General features: G+C 45.8%; 1 protein-coding gene across 1 annotated transcript in view; it reads right to left on the bottom strand.

Annotated features, from left to right (window-relative positions):
* SPATA16 (spermatogenesis associated 16) overlaps nucleotides 1-5,050 on the bottom strand; it is a 174,016-nt gene extending 168,966 nt beyond the window's left edge. The window contains exon 1 of the mRNA XM_053390577.1: nucleotides 4,911-5,050. The gene's annotated coding sequence lies outside the window, so the exon portion shown is untranslated. The remainder of the gene's footprint in view (nucleotides 1-4,910) is intronic.
* Nucleotides 5,051-6,000: the final 950 nt, after the last annotated feature.

The following is a 6,000-nucleotide window of genomic DNA, read 5'->3' on the forward strand; positions in this document are numbered from 1 at the left end:
AGTATTAAAGTATTATAGCCTGGTGCCTCCTTCCCAAAGCCTGGGAAGCTTCTGCCCGGCTTAGGAAGGGAAGCCTCGGCCCAGTATACCTGAAGGAGCGTCTCCACCCCCATCGTTCTGCCCAGACGCTGAGGTCCAGCGCCGAGGGCCTTCTGGCGGTTCCCTCATTGTGAGAAGTAAAGCTACAGGGAACCAGGCAGAGGGCCTTCTCGGTAGTGGCACCCGCCCTGTGGAACGCCCTCCCACCAGAGGTCAAAGAGATAAACAACCACATTTCATTCAGAAGACATCTTAAGGCAGCCCTGTTCAGGGAAGTTTTTAACGTGTGATATTTTAGTGTATTTTTGGTCTCTGTGGAAGCCGCCCAGAGTGCCAGCCAGATGGGCGGAGTACAAATAATAAATTATTATTATTATCATCATCATCATCATCATCATCATCATCATCATCATCATCATCATCACACTAATCTCTGGCCCTAACCATTTCCCTATGAAAAATTGCACCACATGCCACTGTCTGCACCAGCTACACTGGTTGCTGCTACATTTTGAGGTTTGGTTTTAAGTGTTGGTGGTTTCATGTGCTTGGATGAAATTGTGTGCCCCTGTATGGACAAGCCTTCCCTGGTTTCCATCCAGCGAGATGCTATTGGGCACTGTTGGGAAAGTAAGCAATGGATTAAATGACTCTTTGGGCCCTTTAAATGGGTCTTTGGCTCTCTTATGCGGCCTTCAGGGACTTCCCTTTTTTTTTTAAGGAAAGCATTTGTCCCCAGCCACAGATGTTCACTTAAGCATTCTTCCTCCCCAGCCCTTCCCTTCATCTCCTGTAGACAGCTGGAAGGGTGCCAGCGTTGTCACAGACTAATGCATCTGCTCGAGCCCATGATTTTGTAACCTTTAAGTTAGCATGCGGCAATGTTTCATTTTATGACCTTCCCAAGAAAATTCCACAAGGCTCAAAGGGTGCAGGATGCTGCTGCTGCTGCTGGAATTTCAATGCGCAGCAAGGTGACTCAGGCTCTTGGAGTCCCCTGAACAGGAGCTGCAACATCTGTGGCCTTGGGGTGGCATCTCAACAACTACCCTTCAAGATGGCTACAGAACTGGTTTCTCCGTTGCGGAAGATCTCCTAAGATTTTAAGTAGAGTTGGTGTCTGCTTAGAGTCTGTATGGAATATGCCTGTATGTATTTGAATGTGTATTGCTGAGGGTTCAACATTGGGAAATTCCACTGAGCTATACTGAAGCTAAAAGCAGCTCTCTGAGTGTATATGGGTTGATAATTAACTGTTGATGTTCTCTGTTAGCTCTCACATGTTGTTTAACTTTAGATCATGTGAGAGAGGTATTCGACTGCAAATCACCATCTTGGAGAGCTGGTCTTTGAGCCTTTCTCTGGGAGCCACAGAGAACTAAGGATGTGCTAATGAGTTCTCCCCTGAAGAGAAAACAACTCCAGGCTAATGGAGGCTGTGGAGACAGACCTAATCCATCATGGGAATTTGACTTACACTGAGTGAGACTCTTGGACAAACTAGCTCAGTACTGTCAATGCAGAATGGCAGCAGCTTTCCAGGGTTTGAGATAGGAATTTGGTCCGCCCTATCTGGAGACCTGAGACCTTGGAGGAAGGGGCACAGCTCAGTAGCAGAGTATCTACCTTGCAAGCTGAAGTCCCAAGTTCAATCCCCAATGGCACTTCCAGGTAGGGTTGGGAGAGGCTCCTGCCTGAAATCTGGGAGAGCTGCTGGTGGTCAGTGGTGATAATACGGAGCTAGGTGGACCAATGGTCTTGCTCAGTGTAAGGTAGCTTACGGTGTGTATGTGGAACCTTCTGCATGCAAAGCAGTTGCATTACCACTGAGCTACACAGCCCTTCCCCAAGGGCCCCCAGTATGGAACCTGGCAGCATCAACAGAATCGTGAGAGCCTCGTGTTTTACTTTGATAGGACACAGCAACAACATGATAGATTAGTTGGTGCTGTCAGCTGATTAAATGATTATAGTTGATTAATCACCTGCTTTTTAACCAATTAAGTGATTAGATAATTGATTGAATTTAAATTAATCTGCATATCACCAAAGCATCAGCTTCTCAGAAATCTATGTTAAACTTTCCTTCTTGTTGTTTTGGTTTCCATAAAGGTCTGTGTTTGGGGTTTGTAATGTAGGGAATGTTTTTGAAGCGCTAGATGCCCTCTCGGTCTGCTTCCTCATTCTATTAAATGGGTACAAAAAAAATTGAAATTATTAGCTGTGAGGATAGGTGGCTGTTTTTAGATGTCAGTCATGTTTTAAACCCCTTCATGGATCACTGCCTTGCCGTGGCGAGGACAGCATCTTAAAAAGCAGAGACATCACCTTGCCAACAAAGGTCCGTATAGTTAAAGCTATGGTTTTCCCAGTAGTGATGTATGGAAGTGAGAGCTGGACCATAAAGAAGGCTGATCGCTGAAGAATTGATGCTTTTGAATGATGGTGCTGGAGGAGACTCTTGAGAGTCCCATGGACTGCAAGAAGATCAAACGTATCCATTCTGAAGGAAATCAACCCTGAGTGCTCACTGGAAGGACAGATCCTGAAGCTGAGGCTCCAATACTTTGGCCACCTCACGAGAAGAGAAGACTCCCTGGAAAAGACCCTGATGTTGGGAAAGATGGAGGGCACAAGGAGAAGGGGACAACATGTTAGGATATTTCCGTTCCACCTTAAAAGGGAGCAGGCTGTGAGTCACAGAGTCTGCGTATTTCCTGTTTCACAGGATGTTTCTGTTGTGTCTTTGCTTTCGTTTCTCTTGTTGCCTGAGCATACCGAAACAGGCAGTCATGTTTTTCTTTGTTCTGATCAACGCTGAATAAACTTGGAAAAATGCTCTCCTGCTGTGCATCTTTCGCTGTGTGAATTCTGCTGATAGAGTGTGCACCAGCCTAAGAATGTGGCAATCTATTTCTGAGGCTTCGTGTCGCTAATTGCTGATACTGCCTGTCTACGGGAGGTCGATGGATCGTCCGGCAGCTGGCTTGGGGGCTATGATGGACTTTGCCTCCCTGGCAGTATCCCAACACAACAGAGGACGAGATGGTTGGACAGTGTTCTTGATGCTACCAGCATGAGTTTGACTAAACTTTGGGAGGCAGTGGAAGACAGGAGTGCCTGGCATGCTCTGATCCATGGGGTTATGAAGAGTCGGACACGACTAAACGACTAAACAACAACAACATGTTTTTAAATGTGCTTACTTCATTTTGGATTGTGATTTGGGCTTTGTCGTTTACCACCATCACTTCCTACATAGGAAGCTGCCTTCTTCTGTGCCATACCACTGGCCCATCTACCTAAGTGTTGTCTACACTGACTTGCAGCAGCACTCCAGGGTTTCTCTCCCAGCCCTACCTAGAGATGCCACTCCAGGACTGAACCCGAGAAATTTTGCACAACTTCTCATCCATTGCCCCATTCCCCATGGTCCCTTTGGGAGGAAGAGTGGGGCAGAGATTTTAATAATATTTCTTATTACTATGAATGCATGAGCTTTGAAAATATTTCTCCTGTGCTGTGCCCGGGGAAGTCATTCTGTTAGAAGTATTAACATCCTAAAGATATGTCCTCCCTCCACCACTGCAATGAAAAAATAATTAAAAAAAAAACCCTATAGATGAGCTTTTACTCTGAAAAAAACAAGATATATCTTCATTCCTTCGTTCAAGAGAGATCTGTTCTTCTAATTCAAGATGAGATTACTGGAAAGGGATTTTATAATGTGATTGGCTTTTCTAAATTTCCTGTAAACAAGATGACAATCAGCGGCAATATTTTAAAATTTCTTGGCATGTAAGCTCTCGTTTTTTATCTGGGGCTGGGGGAGAGGCGATGGGTGGTCGGAGGATAGCTACATCACCTTCCTCTCCGGCTATTACTTAATATAAAAACAGACCAGCAAGCTATGGCCTAGATAATTAGATATGTTACACATTATTACATCAGCAGAGAGAAACTTATGGATACACACACACACACACACACACACACACACACACACACACTCTGTATATAATCAAAGCTCTTGGCAGAGCGGGGAGAAAAGGGGAGAGGTTCCTCTTCATAGGCATGGATTTGCAGCTGTATTCTTTGTCTGTTACTATAGGTGGAATAATAATAATAATAATAATAATAATAATAATAATAATAATAATTAATAATATTTTTTATTTATACCCTGCCCTTCCCGGTTCAAAAACCGGGCTCAGGGCAGCTAGCAAAAAATTTAAAACACTTAATTATAAAAGCAGCATAAAATACAGTATAAAAACATGAATAACAATAAAATTCAAAAATCAATTTAGGGGAAATAAGCATTAGATAATCGCCAGGAATGTGAACAAGGTCCCTCCATCAGCTTCAGCTGGTGGCTCAGCTGCACCCCTATCTGGACCAGGATATCCTACTTGGTCTATGCTTTGGTAACCTCTAGGTTAGATTACTGCCACACGTTATATGTAGGGCTGCCTCTGAAGTTCAGAAACTTTGGCTGGTGCAGATTTCAGTGACCAGGTTGCTCACCGGGGCAAGACAGTTTGAGCATAAAACGCCAATCCTAGCCTGTCTGCAATGGCGGCCACTTAGTTTTGGGGGCCAATTTCAAGTGCTGGTTTTGACCTACGAAACCTTAAATGGCTCAGGACCACCATTCCTCAAGGACTGCCTCTCCCAATAGGAGAGACCCTGCAGTCATAATCGGAGACCCTTCTTCATGCGCCTCCTCCACAAGAAGTCCAGAGGGCGGCAACATGAGAAACAGGGCCTTTCCTGCAGTGGCTCCCCACTTGTGGGCTGCCCTCCCCAGAGAGACTTGCCGGGCACCTTTGTTACGTGTCTTTAGGGGTCAGACAAAAACATTTACTCACTCTGCAGGAGCAACAGCCCTGGTGTACACATGCGGAGTTTCCGAACGCTTCACACTTCCTTTGCCAATTGAACTGCAACGAGGAGCGGGAATCAGTTGGTCCGTTTTGTGCTTCTAAGACATGCGGAACCCCCTTGCAATGGATTTGAAACGAAACATTCCAAAATCAACTGCCCCGCATTCCTCGCACTCTGGGACAGAGAAGGGAGGGTGGAATGAGATACTCATGTTATTCATGTAATAAATGCAAAGTAGGATGGCATGACGCTTCCTTCATATGGAGTGCTATGAGTTAAGCAGTTCAGTCCTATGCATGTCTACTCAGAAGTTGTTGGCATCCGTACTTCTTGGGAGACAATAGAAAGAGCCTTCAGGGGTGAAATCAAACCGTTGGAGAGCCACGACGCCTGCTGTGGCTGTAGTAGTAGTAGTAGTAGTAGTAGTAGAAGAAGAAGAAGAAGAAGAAGAGTTTGGATTTGATATCCCGCCTTTCACTCCCTTTAAGGAGTCTCAAAGCGCCTAACATTCTCCTTTCCCTTCCTCCCCCACAACAAACACTCTGTGAGGTGAGTGGGGCTGAGAGACTTCAAAGAAGTGTGACTGGCCCAAGGTCACCCAGCAGCTGCATGTGGAGGAGCGGAGACGCGAACCCGGTTCCCCAGATTATGAGACTATCGCTCTTAACCACTACTCCACACTGGCTCTCCAGTGTAGAGACCAATACAGGAGAGACATGCTTTGTTGCAGGTAGGGCAGATGAAGGCGTCCAGTTTCACTGCTACAAGTGCGCCATGGAATTTCTATTCACTGTGCTGTCTGGTCACCGCAGTGGATACAAGACCTGTCTGTCTGTCTGTCTCCAGAAAGAAGCCCCCCAGAATTCAACGGGACTTACTCCCATTACTCTGTTACCTATATCTACTGGCAAGAGTGCCAAATTGAACATAATATTGGGGGGAGGCAGGTAAGCCCTGCCCCACATAATCGATCACCAGTTGCAACATGCATGCGCGCGCACACACACAATTTGAATGGCAATGACCATCAGCTGGGGGGGGCTCAAATATTTTATTGGGGTGCTGCTGAAGGGA

Source organism: Podarcis raffonei, chromosome 5 (assembly GCF_027172205.1).
Source record: "Podarcis raffonei isolate rPodRaf1 chromosome 5, rPodRaf1.pri, whole genome shotgun sequence".
Taxonomy (NCBI): Eukaryota; Metazoa; Chordata; class Lepidosauria; order Squamata; family Lacertidae; genus Podarcis; species Podarcis raffonei.